At 37.2% G+C, this 12,737-nt stretch overlaps 1 protein-coding gene across 9 annotated transcripts in view; it reads left to right on the forward strand.

Moving 5' to 3' along the window:
- The window catches only part of LOC120525126 (NXPE family member 3-like), a 172,213-nt gene that overhangs the window by 102,256 nt on the left and 57,220 nt on the right, over positions 1–12,737 (forward strand). The gene's annotated exons all lie outside the window — the stretch shown is intronic.

The raw sequence follows: 12,737 nt of genomic DNA on the forward strand, positions 1-12,737 counted from the left end.
AGTGTGGACTGGAACACAAAGCAGGGCATACAAGGAAGATTTAAAACAGGATCTCAAATCAAGCCAGCCAAATGTAAATGAATTAATTTCTGCCAATTTCTAAGACCTTTTTGTAAGAATATTTATCATGCAGAAGTAAAATTTAAATTTAGGTAGTTCTATGCCACATTCTGCTTTAGATCTTTGTAGAGTTGACTTTTGGATGTTTGGCCATTTTGATTCCAGATGAACGATTTTATGATTGAGTATAATTGCTTAAGGAATGATTTGTGAGCTATATAGGGATGCTTTGAAATAGGCATAACAGCTTAGGCAGGATGTTAATATTGACACTATTAATTCCCCTTACTAAGGTGAGGTGGAAGGCGTACAATTTGTTAATGTCTTATTTGATTTTGCCATAGTATTTCCAAAACTGTATTGAAGAAGATATTTATGTTTACTTGTGATGGTTATTCATAGATATTTATACTGTTTTGATATTATGAGCATGCAGTGGGTTGGCACCCTGCCCAGGGTATGTTTCCTGCCTTGCGCCCTATGTTGGCTGGGATTGGCTCCAGCAGACCCCCGTGACCCTGTAGTTAGTATATAGCAGGTTGGATAATGGATGGATGGATGATATTATGAGCAAATGTCCAATTTGGTATAATATGGTGGAGAATTCACTGGTCACTAAGTACGTTTGTATTCATTTATGGCAGCACCCACAATGGCACCAGTTTACAGAGCTCACAGCTGCATTATGGTATGATACAGCAATTGCAGTGTGTCTGACCACAAGAGATTGCAGAGAATAGTGAGGTCAGTGTAGAATGTTATTGGTGTGCCAAGTTCTTCAAATGCTGTGTCTGCAAAGCCTGTCACTTTGTGAAGGACAATTGTCACCCCTCTCATGGAGTTTTCATTTTTTTTGACATCTGGAAAAAGACACTGCAACATCACATCCAGATTCTGTCAAGTTGTCTGGTAGCTTTTTCTCCCAAGCTGTTAGACTCCTCAACACAGTGCTCTCCCCATGATCTTTCACCCTACCTTTAACATCCTAGATCACAATCTTTCCTTCCAGTTTATGCACACGTCACTTTAGTCACATCTGTTATCAGTCACCACATTGCACTGTGAAACTTTTCATTGAATTGGTCTCTGTGTAATTGTGGTAAGTAAATGTATTGACATATTTACAGTAAATAGTAGGTTGCATGGTTTTGACTGCACAACCTGTCTTGTCTTATTTGCACTTTGTGTACACTGCAAATGTTGAGCTTTATCATTTCATCTCTCTTTATGCAAAGTTTATTTTTAGTTGATTTGGAAAAAGCATACTTTAATTTAAATTAATTTTGAATCCTGAGATCTAACATGTTTATAATTAATGGTAGAGATGACTGTGGGTCTGATATGCAAAGAACCATATCATATGCATATAGTGATATTGTTTGAATGATTTTCTGATCATCCCCTTTATCTCTGCTTTCTCCCAGAGATCAATAGCCAATGTCTGAATGACTATCCCAAAAAAGCTTTTCTGATAGTGGCCACCCTTGTTGAGTACCTCCTTCGATTCTGAAGTCGTCTGAGTTTGTTATTAATACTGAGGCTTCGGAACCAGTATAAAGTAGTCAAATCCATGCAGATATGTTGGGGGCCTGATTTTTGTGCAGTGTAGTAAATAGATATTTCCATTTAATTCTATCAAATGCCTTTTCTACATCCAAAGATAATAAGACGTCTGGTGAGTCAGATTTTGAGGGCAAGTATATTACATTATTACTGTAATGCTATTCTATCTGGCATCACTAAAAAACTTATCCATTGCTTACAACTTATTCAATATTCTGTTGCTAGGAACTCACGTATAAGTCGGGTCTTGAAACCAGAAAAATCGATGATAAAATCAGATCCCGACTTTTATGCCCCTTCAAAAATGCAACCCTTAAATTTTTAATTTTTTTACATCTTCTCCTCCAAACTCACATCAGTTTTTCAGACGCATCGAATTTTGTTGCAGCAGCGCAGTTACCAATTTCTTTCGCTACTTCAATGACATTTAATTTAAAACCAGCTTCATATTTTCTCCTGATCGAACATTCCATCATAGATAAGGGATCCTCTTACGATATAAGTGTATGAAGGTGTGAGATACAAAAAACACAAAACAGTGCAAATGTCGCTTCAGAATAGTTTGGGTATTACCGTGTGGTCACGTAGGCACAATAGAGAGAGAGAGAGAGAGAGAGAGAGAGAGGTTAGGAACACGTGCTGATACATCGCATTGCCGCACCCACATAGAAAAAAGAGACAGTGTGCGCCGTGGTTACTCTCTCAGGTGGGTGTTAGCATATTATAATCTCTTGGACCAATGGCGTGAGTTTTCCGCATTCAACTTATGACTGACATTATAAAATACCAGAAATTATACAGTAAAATCAAGTCCCGACTTATCCGCGGGAAAATTTATGGTACATACGGTAATTACCTGTCCTAAATCCACTGAATATATTACACCTGCTCTCTCCCAATTTCACTGGCTCCCTGTTTACTATCGAATACAATACAAAATACTGCTCTTAACATTTAAAGCTCTCCACAATCTCGCTCCTCCCTACCTTACTGATCTCCATCAGACTTACACTCCCTCTCATTCCCTCATATCCTCACCTGTAGCTTTACTTTCTGTACCACACATCAAACTCTGTTATATGGGAGCTCAAGCATTCTGTCATAGGACCCCTCAACTCTGGTATTCTCTTCCCTCTCATATCCATCATCTAGATTCATTAACACAGTTTAAAACTGCCCACAAAACATATCTTTTCAAATTGGCATATCAGTTATGAGTTTTTTTACTGTTACAGACAGATACCTTTCACATTCGTTTCGTTTGTGATGTATCGCTTCTTGTTATTTGATTTTATTGTGCTGTTTGTTTTTATATAAGTATTACTGTTGTTTAATTTTAAGGGCGGGACGGTGGCACAGTGGGTAGCGCTGCCGCCTCGCAGTTAGGAGACCCGGGTTCACTTCCTGGGTCCTCCCTGTGTGGAGTTTGCATATTCTCCCTGTGTCTGCATGGGTTTCTCCCAGGTACTCCGGTTTCCTCCAACCGTCCAAAGACATGCAGGTTAGGTGCATTGACGATTTCTAAATTGTCCCTGTTGTGTGGGTGTGCTGGTCCCTGCCCAAGGTTTGTTTCCTGGGATTGGCTCCTGTAACCCTGTAGTTAGGAGATAGATGGATGTTTAATTTTATTGTAAGGTGACCTTGAGTGTTAAGAAAGGTGCATGTTAAATAAAATGTATAAATAAATAAAATACATTGAACACACACTGGAAGGTTTGAGGGTGAGTGTCTGCCTCTAATAAATCTGGTTTGCTCTTACTGTATTAATGAGGGAAGCACTTTTTAATCCTATCTTAGACTTTCACTAGTAATTTAGCATCCTCATTCAGGTATGAAATTTATCTATATAATGCACATTGTGTTAATTATTTTTTTAAAAAATCGTGTTTAATTCTTAGTGGAATGTTTTACGTGAAAACGGCATATGTTTTGACATATAAGTCTGCATCCAAGTACAAAGGCAGAGGGGTGCAGCTTTTATAGCACTCATTTTCCTACGTGGAGACTGATGTGGAATTATCACTACCTTTAGTGTCTGTTTCCATGAACCTTTAAATATGTTGCTTATGGTTAACTTTAGAGTAAGTAAAGTTCACAAATGGCTGTGCTAATATTTGTTTAATTGTACACGTAGTCAAGGTTGAAGAATCAATGAACATTTATTTACAGGTTGTAATTCAGGTACAGTTTTATTGTTGCTGATATTATCAGATTCAAGATTACAATCTATGATATGTACATTGGCATAGCTGTTTCCTCAAGGTGAGGCTGCTTAGATTTTTTAATTGTTATAATTAAAGACGTAGTCTTGAAAACTTAAACTGTTCTAAACAAGAATTGGCAGTTGCATCAAAATGTATTAAAGAATATACTTACAAATATCTACATCCAAAATAAATACTGCTAAAAGTACAAACAACATCTCAGCTGCAAGTGTCTTTTTCAAATCTGGCAAGCTACCTGCTGTTGGACTGATCAGAGCCGTGAAGACAGCTAAATATGAAAGGGAATTTTCTGCACAAAAAGCATAAAAACCTTTTGGACCAATCACATGAATCAAAACACTCAACAGAATCTGATACTGATATTTTCTGTGAAAACCATCTACAGCAGTGAAAAGAAAAGATTCAAATACACGTAAAAACACACACATTGGATGGTTGATTTCTGGAGAATTCCAAACTCTTGCCCTTTTTAACCTTTTTATCTGCCGAATGCATAAATATTTTTTTCTTTGAAACTCTGCCTCCAATGCCAGCATCCCTTCATCGCCTTTTCACTGTTGCAGATGACACTCATATTTGATGTGTTTTTAAGTAAACAGCCAACTGAGGACCTGTAAATCGTCTGTTTCTGAAACTACAGACTCTGATGTATTTCAGCATTCTGCTTCTTTTGATTTTATGGCTCAGTTCAGTTTGCTCTCTTCTTTCAAAAAGAAGTGGACAGCTTTGTATGAAATCTTCTTTTTGGCAATCTGTCGCAAGGAATAATTTTAGACAATCGTGGTTTTTGAGAAAGCTGTTTCGTTTTGGGCATTTTTGAACTCAGAATTTTACTTTAGGAATTCCTGTACCTTGAAGACTAAGAAAAGACAATTGGTAACACTTTAGTTTAGACACTGCAAAAATGCACCTATTACTCATTTATGCTTATGTAACAAGACGTTAGTAAAGGCTTCTTTTGGTCTTCATTACTCTTATAAGACATCAGTAGACAGATTATTCATCTCTGTGCAGTGTGGCATAATAAGACCCTTTGATATGAACAAAGGAGTTGCGGATTTTAAAATTAAATTTGTCTTGCTTAAGCCACCTCTGACAGACTGTTCCAAAGTGAAGTTATCTTAGAAGGTCACGTTGCATAGATGAATAACCACTTTACTGATGCTTTGAATGCGTTATTAGTACCAGAAGAAGCCTTTGTTAAGGCCTTGTTTCTTAAGAATAAATGAGTAATAGATGCATTTTTGCAATACCCTAGCTAAAGTGTTACCAGACAACTTACTTGTAAATGTTTCTATAGAATCTGCTTAGCATTTAAACATGTTCAATTAAGGCTAAGAGACCTTAGCATTCGGACACTGCAGTTAGAGCTGCCAAAAATGGAGCCTTGCAATCATATGTCAGTTAGTCATTGTCCAACCCGCTATATCCTAACACAGGGTCACGGGGGTCTGCTGGAGCCGAATAGCAAATTATAAATGTGTCTTTTAAGGCAGTAATATACACTAGCACCATTAGTAAAGACTTAACTCTACTTTTAAATCCCTTGAATGGAACCATTATTTAAAAAAAGTGACCATTTCTAATTGATTTCAAATTTTTCAATGCTAGTGTACATTGAAGCACAAGTAGGTTAAGTGATTTGCTTGGTTTGACGTAGTAAGTAATAGGAAGTTTCAAATATATTTTAAAACATAGTGGATTACAAGTTCTGTTACTACTGTTTTTTTATACAGAATTCATCATCCTTATAATTAAAGGTCACTCACTTTCTCTCTACTCATTCATGCAAGAGTTGAACACATCCGGATTCAAAAATGCCTAAACTAAAAATTCTGATTCTTCTGGGATATTCAGAGACCCCTAGAGAGCTCACAGATCTAATCATTCCATAGATCTTTTGTCAGTGGGTCATGTCTGGTGTACTTCAGTTGTAAGGTGTTTGGGTGGAACTTATCAACACCACACATATTTAATACTTTTTTTTATATTTAAGTGTCCTTTCATTTATCTGCTTTCTGAACCAATGCAGTATAATATTATGGTCACAACCTATATGGGCACCAAATGTTATATGAAAAAAGGACTGAATTTGCAGGATATGGACATTTAACTTAAGTGACATTCTTGGTATAAAATGTGGTAATTTAAATGACATTTTGAGTTCAAAATGTAAAATATGTGTTGATGTTCCTATGATAAGTTCTTCGTTTAAGTATGACATAGAGGCTGCAAATTCAAATCCCAAACTGACACATTGTGACTATGAAGAAGTCACTTTACCTGCATCTACTCCAACTGGAAAAAAACCAAAACATTTTTTCTTGTATAGCCCAAAATCACACAAGGAATGCCTCAATGGTTGTTAAAAGGCACTGGGTTTTGATAGTATTCCAGCCTTGACTCTCTAAGAAGACAATAAAAACAACTCCCAAAGAAAATCCTTTTAGGGAAAAAAAATGGAAGAAATCTTGAGAAAGGCAATTTAGAGAGAGGCCCCCTACCAGGTAGATTGGGCATGAAATGGCTGGCAAAAAATGTGGCAAATACAACAGAAAACAGATCACAACTAATCCTCTAAATCCTCTTCACAGAGCTAGATGACCAATCTGTCATGGGCACCAAAGAAATACAATACAGCAGTACAAAGTACTTTGTTCTTGCACAGTACTACTCACCAGGTACAGGTAGATAGTGTTGCAACAACTCTCCATGCAAAATGCAAGAACAGATTATACCACTCTCTAACTATCACATATAACGATACAGATTTGTTCCAACAGATCCTAATCAAAGTACTAACAGTAGAGATGCAGTATGCATAGCTAATCCACAGCTCTAGTCAGTGTATGCTAAACTGAAGTAGTGAATCCTCAGCCAGGATTTCAAAGATGAGACTAAAGGGGCACCTGTTACAGTAACAGGTAGACCATTCCCTGTAACTAAATGCTTGACCTCCCACTGTATTTTAGTAATCCTGGCACGTTCAAATTTTAATATGCGCTCTGGTTTGTAAGTGTTACGTTCAGATAAGTAAGCAGAAGAAATGTAACCAACTATATCTCAAACATTGTAAATCACTTTGGAGAAAGGCATCAATCAAATAAGTACATGTAAGTTAATAAATGTTTCATTATTTTAAATGATTGTTTCAAGCTTAGGTATGTGTTATCTAGACCAAGGGTTACCAAATCCAGTCCTTCTTGACCCCCAAACTGTCCAGGTTTTTGCTGTCCCCCAGCAAACCTGTACCAGATAGTCAGATGGCCCCATATGATCCTCAGGTGCACAATTTGATAGGCCAGTCATATTTAGGGTCCATATGGGTTTGCTGCCTGAGAACAGGCTGAGGCTGTTCCCAGAAGGACTGGGTGCAAAGCATGAGCAATATCTGGATATCTGCAAGTCCTTCACAGGTCACTCTCACTCACAATACCATAGTGCCATTTTAGAGTCACCTGTTAATTTATCATTGTTTGTAAGGGACAAAATCAAAGTACGTGAGAAAAGTCCCATTCAGACATTGAGAATACATGCAAATACCAATGAGGCCTGGTCTTTATATGACTAAGAAGCACTAACCACTGTGCAACTGTCATTTCTAGCAGTAATTTGTTGTTTAACATTTTTAACATTATCTGCACTAACAATGCTAGGCTTACTTTAGGGAAAAAACATTAACCAACAAAATCACTCTGTTACTATAAATGGAGAACTACAAGAAATGGGTTAAAAAGCTATTTTGCTAAAAGCTAAGTGAAAAGTGGCTGAAATCAGTGAACAGATTAATGCTGGCCTGGAGTCACTGGGTGACAGTGTTTTCCTGTACAATGTTTGGTGGAACAGATGGTCAGAATCATTAGCATTGGGTAATAAATTACAATTGTGGCATAAACAGGGTCTCCTCATAAAACTTCCTCACATTTACCATTTCTTAATGCTAAAGACAATGAGCTTTTATGAATGGTGGCATTTTCATTTCAGGCTTCCTCAATTCCAATAAAATTCAGCTTTGTAACTTTAATAGTTACTAAGTGCAGACATTGCAGTCCATCCATCCATTATCCAACCTGCTATATCCTAACTAAAGGGTCACGGGGGTCTGCTGGAGCCAAACCCAGCCAACACAGGGCACAAGGCAGAAAAAAAACCCCGGGCAGGGCGCCAGCCCACCGCAGACATTTCAGTCAGCAGGTGTAATATTACTGATTTATCAAATGCTGTGCATATTTAAACAACCTGGGTGGATCGTAACAAAATGTAATATATAATTTTTTACAACTTTAATTAGGACTATACAGGTTATGAAATTGCTTTGCAAAATGAATAAAAGTTAAATAATTATCCATTTAGCCATTTTCCATACAGGATTCCTCCACTTTACGACTGCAAAATGGCACCCATCACTTAAACTGACTAGGGATTTTAAATTAGCTGAGACTGTGCCCAAGTGTTAGAAGTTATGGACTGTAAAAACATTTTGTGTGAAAAAAATATTAAAAGAAAATGAGCTAGAGCTGGCAGAGCTGGCCAGTTGTTAGCACTGCTGCCTGGCATATCTAGAGTTCCATGAACAATTCTCACCCATGTCATTGTTACTATGGAGTTTGCATGCTCTTCTTGTGGCCATGCATGAATTTACAAGGATCAGCTCATAAAACACATAATATGGTGGATTTTGATTATTTTGAATCTGTGCCTATATTTATCAGGTATTTTTATCAGTTTTCCTAATTTGGGAAACTATTTCATACTTCACCAGCATTTAGGAGAGCTCCTGAGATGTCATGCCAAAACATTTTATTCAAGCAGAAATCCCAGGAAAGTCAAGTCAATTTTATTTACAGAGCATATTTAAAACAACAGGAGATGACCAAAGTGCTGTACAGTTTCTGTAATACACCAATAAATATATAGATACAGTGAATTAATATACCAAAATATATAAATAAATCTTAAAAAAACTGTACTCTCAAGAAAGTTTAACTATTTCAGGGCTAAAGTCGACTTTTGTCAAAATTCAGAGGTAGAGGACGGACAAAAGTCACCCTTGCGTTTTAGTTTGACTCTCTTTACTAGAAGGAATGTTACATAGCTTTGTTGATTTGACCTCAATTCCCTATGCGTGGATGAGTAGCGAAGAGCAAAGCACCTCTAAAATAGCATCGACATCTGGCGAGAGACCAAAGCGAATGGGCAAAGCAAAATACTCCATGGATGTTTTAAGTAATTTCGTTGTCAGACTCCAAGTTTGATACAAGTGATCTGGAGATGGACGAAAGTGAGGTACCAGCATCATCTGATCGGTCCCCAGCTGATTGTGGTGCTGCACACTTTCATGTAGCTGATGCGCATACAGCAGTGTTTGCCTGGGAGGACCATCACATATTGCACTACACTGTGACCACCACCAATCACCCACCTGCTGTGTGAAGACAGCCAGGCTGCAGGCCCAACGTGTGTTCCTGCTGTCCATTGAGGTGCCTCCACGCAGCCATTGCCACCAGAGATGCCGAACATGCACCAACAGCAGATATTGTATGTTTATTTATGTGTGAAATAATTGCTTTGTGTGTTTCTTTTTAGAAAAAATATTCAGCCCTCACATAGTTAAAAAGCTGAGGTAAAAAGGTTTTCAGATTGGCTTTAATAGTGACAAATGTAGATGCTGACCTAATATAAAGAGGAAGGCTATTCCAGATCTTAGAGGCAGTTACTGCAAAGGTATGGTCCCATCTGAGCTTAAGTCGGGACCTCTGCACAACCAGTAACTTCTGCTCAGAGGACCTAAGTGATTGCAAGGGAGAGTACAAGTATAAGAGGTCAGTAAGATAAGGCAGAATGTTTTGGAAATGCAGAACAACAATGAATTCTTAAAGATATATTGATTGGACAGAGATGGGATAATACTCATTAAAAATTGTCTACGAGAAGAAGCCATACACTGTTAGCCAAAATGAAAGTGTAACGTTATGTGTAAAATGCAGCCATGCAATAACAACCATTTCTTGTCTTGTTGCACCATATTTTAAATGCCCTTGCAACATGTAAGGTAATATGCCAATTTATACTTTTCTCCAAGACTCCACAGGAGGTGATGTTAAAGGAAGATGCACCCATACAAATTGGTGCACACATAAACATCATTTCCCCAAGTATGGATAAGTACACAAACATAAATCTCAAGAAGTATCACATTATCAATACTCAGGTGGTCCTAGATTTAAACTGTATTGTAGTAGCCAGCATATTTCCCAGAAGACAAGCAGGGCTATATGGATTATGACAGAGTCGGGTCACACAGGTAGACTGAGCTTTGCATTCCATGAAACCCTTAAACATTCCCATTACATTTAATAAGCCTCAGAAGGTTCAAGATGGAAGGATAAGACTCCTGGGATTTGAATAAATACAACCTTCCAGAAGATAAGGGGGCTTCTGGGAGAGGGTTACAGCATGGCATAGCCCTTTGGAAAACGATTGGGACAATGGAGGAGTGGAAATTGCTTCTTAAACATTGCAAGAACAGCAGTGACTAGTTTCAGTAAAATTGTTACTTCTGTTGGCATGATGGCAGGAAGATGATTCATCTGAATGTATGATTGACGATCACCCATCCATCCAACCATCCATCCATCCGTTTTCTAAACCCACTTTATCCTGACAAGGGATGCATAGAAGCTGGAGCAAGCATAAGGGACCAGACAGGAACAATCTCTTTCCATGTCGATGTTATTATAATGTTGCAAAGTGGAAACAATTACAGGCAGCCTAGCACAATAGCCTGGAGGACTGCAGTGGCTACAGGTTTTCATTTTACCCATGTGCTTAAATGGTGGCCAGTTTTTGCTGTTAATTAACCCCTTTTCCTTTTATTTTAATTGACTTGTTTTTAAAGATTTGTTCCCCTGATAGCTCCTATGAATTGCTTCATTTCTTTCCTTAAATGGAACCCAAACAGAAATTAAATGTGAATTGAGTGAGCCAACAGAAGACCAACTAAGTCAGGGCCTCAGACTACAAACAATTGCTTAATTTTGCTCTAATTCTAGTTGTTAATTAAACCCGTTCTTTAATTCCATGGCTTGTTGCTGCTCTCCTTGTGCAATAGCGGACATTTCCAAAATTGTTGATTTTCTCTTTTCTAAGAGCACTGTTAAAATGTTTTGGGGTCCTGAGCAGATCAGCATTCCTGAGACCTTCACCTTTCTTTATTTTCAGATATTGTATGATGGACACATTTTGCTTGTCATGTTTTCGTTCATTTTATATTTCATTATTGTTTGGCTGCTAATTAAGGAAAAAGAAACAATTAAGTGTTCTTAGACTTCAAGAGAAAGTCAATTAAAATTAATTTGAAAGAATTTAATGAGCAGAAAAACAGGTCACTAATTAAGAAAAGGGTTGGAATGAAAACCTGCAGCCACTGTGGCCCTCCAAGACTGGAGTTTGAGACCACTGCTATAGACTGTGTAAATTTACTAGGAAAGTTAGAAACTTAAATCACACAACATGATCAAATCCACACCTTCTTTTGTCCTATATAAACACAATTTAAAAGAGTACACATATGTATAAAATGGGCTATATAAGTCATATACAGCATATATTTTACTATGCAGTGTGCATGTTCAAATTTTATTTGTAAGGGTTTCCCGTATTCAAAAAGGCTTGCTGTGACGCTGGAAAATGGCATGTGTGAAGTTTCTGCATTCTTCCGCTCTATATACATATCTTTTTTTTATTAAATTCCCCAGGTTTCTGGGGAATTCAGGTTAGGTTAGCTGGTACTCTTTTTTTATTTGTTCACCATTTTTATGACTCCATACTTTCACACAAGCCCACTTAGCAAGTAACAGGTTGCTGAAATTAAAGAAAAGTAACTGATTTTTATTTTTATCTAAATATGCTTCTTTTTTCAGACACCAATCTATAAGAATCTGCTAGTTGTCCCTTATTCAATGTAAATTAAAAGTAAGTAACACTGAGCTGCAGCTACAGATCACAATAATAAAGTAGGGTCATCTAAAATACAGAGAGGGCTATGGTGTAATAAAGTCCCAAAAATCCAACAAGTAATAGTATGCCCAACAATGAAGGTGCAGAGTGTTCAATGTGATATTTGGAATTCTTTGACAAGATAAAAGACCCCCTGGAGCTGCTCCTAATTTAGAGTCTCTTATTAATCCAACTAGACATTAAGCCCGTTACAATAACGGGCGCTAGAACAGTAGTGCATGAACATTAGTAGGAACACTCTCTATTAAATGGCATGGGACCTTGACCTTATTCTGTTTCTTGTCTTAATTTTTTTTTTGTCAAAAATATTTTTGCAAGAAGCCTAAAATAAAATAATAATAAAAATAAAATAGAAACGTATATGACAATACAGGAAGTCTAATTAATATTGCCTTAGTGTAAAACTTTGTAACAATCTGTACGACACAATATCTGAAGAAGATATTTAGGTAAAATTTTCTTTTTTTTACCTCATTAAATTTTTCTATACAATTTCATTATAGACAACATTTCTTGTAAATATTCTGTCTGAGTTTGGCAACAGTTTGCCTTGTTCAGGACCATCTACAACCTTGACAACAACATCTGGAAAACTTCTAACTCTTGATAATGCAACATATAACTGACCGTGGCTGAATACTGGTTTTGGCAAGTAAATGCCAACTTTTTCAAAGGTTTGCTCTTCTAAGTCTTTCTCTTTTAGCGTTTTTCTGACGGTCATTTTCTTTTTCTTCAGTCGACCTATTTGCTCGTATTTTTCTTTGTCTTTCAGCGTTTCTTTTGTTGATGTTTACTTGTTGATCTGACCGTTCTTCCAGGAGATGTTGCTTATATAGGATTTGATTGTCTGTGTCTTTTGTCCTACTTGAC

This window comes from Polypterus senegalus, chromosome 3 (genome assembly GCF_016835505.1).
Source record: "Polypterus senegalus isolate Bchr_013 chromosome 3, ASM1683550v1, whole genome shotgun sequence".
In the NCBI taxonomy this organism is placed as follows: Eukaryota; Metazoa; Chordata; class Cladistia; order Polypteriformes; family Polypteridae; genus Polypterus; species Polypterus senegalus.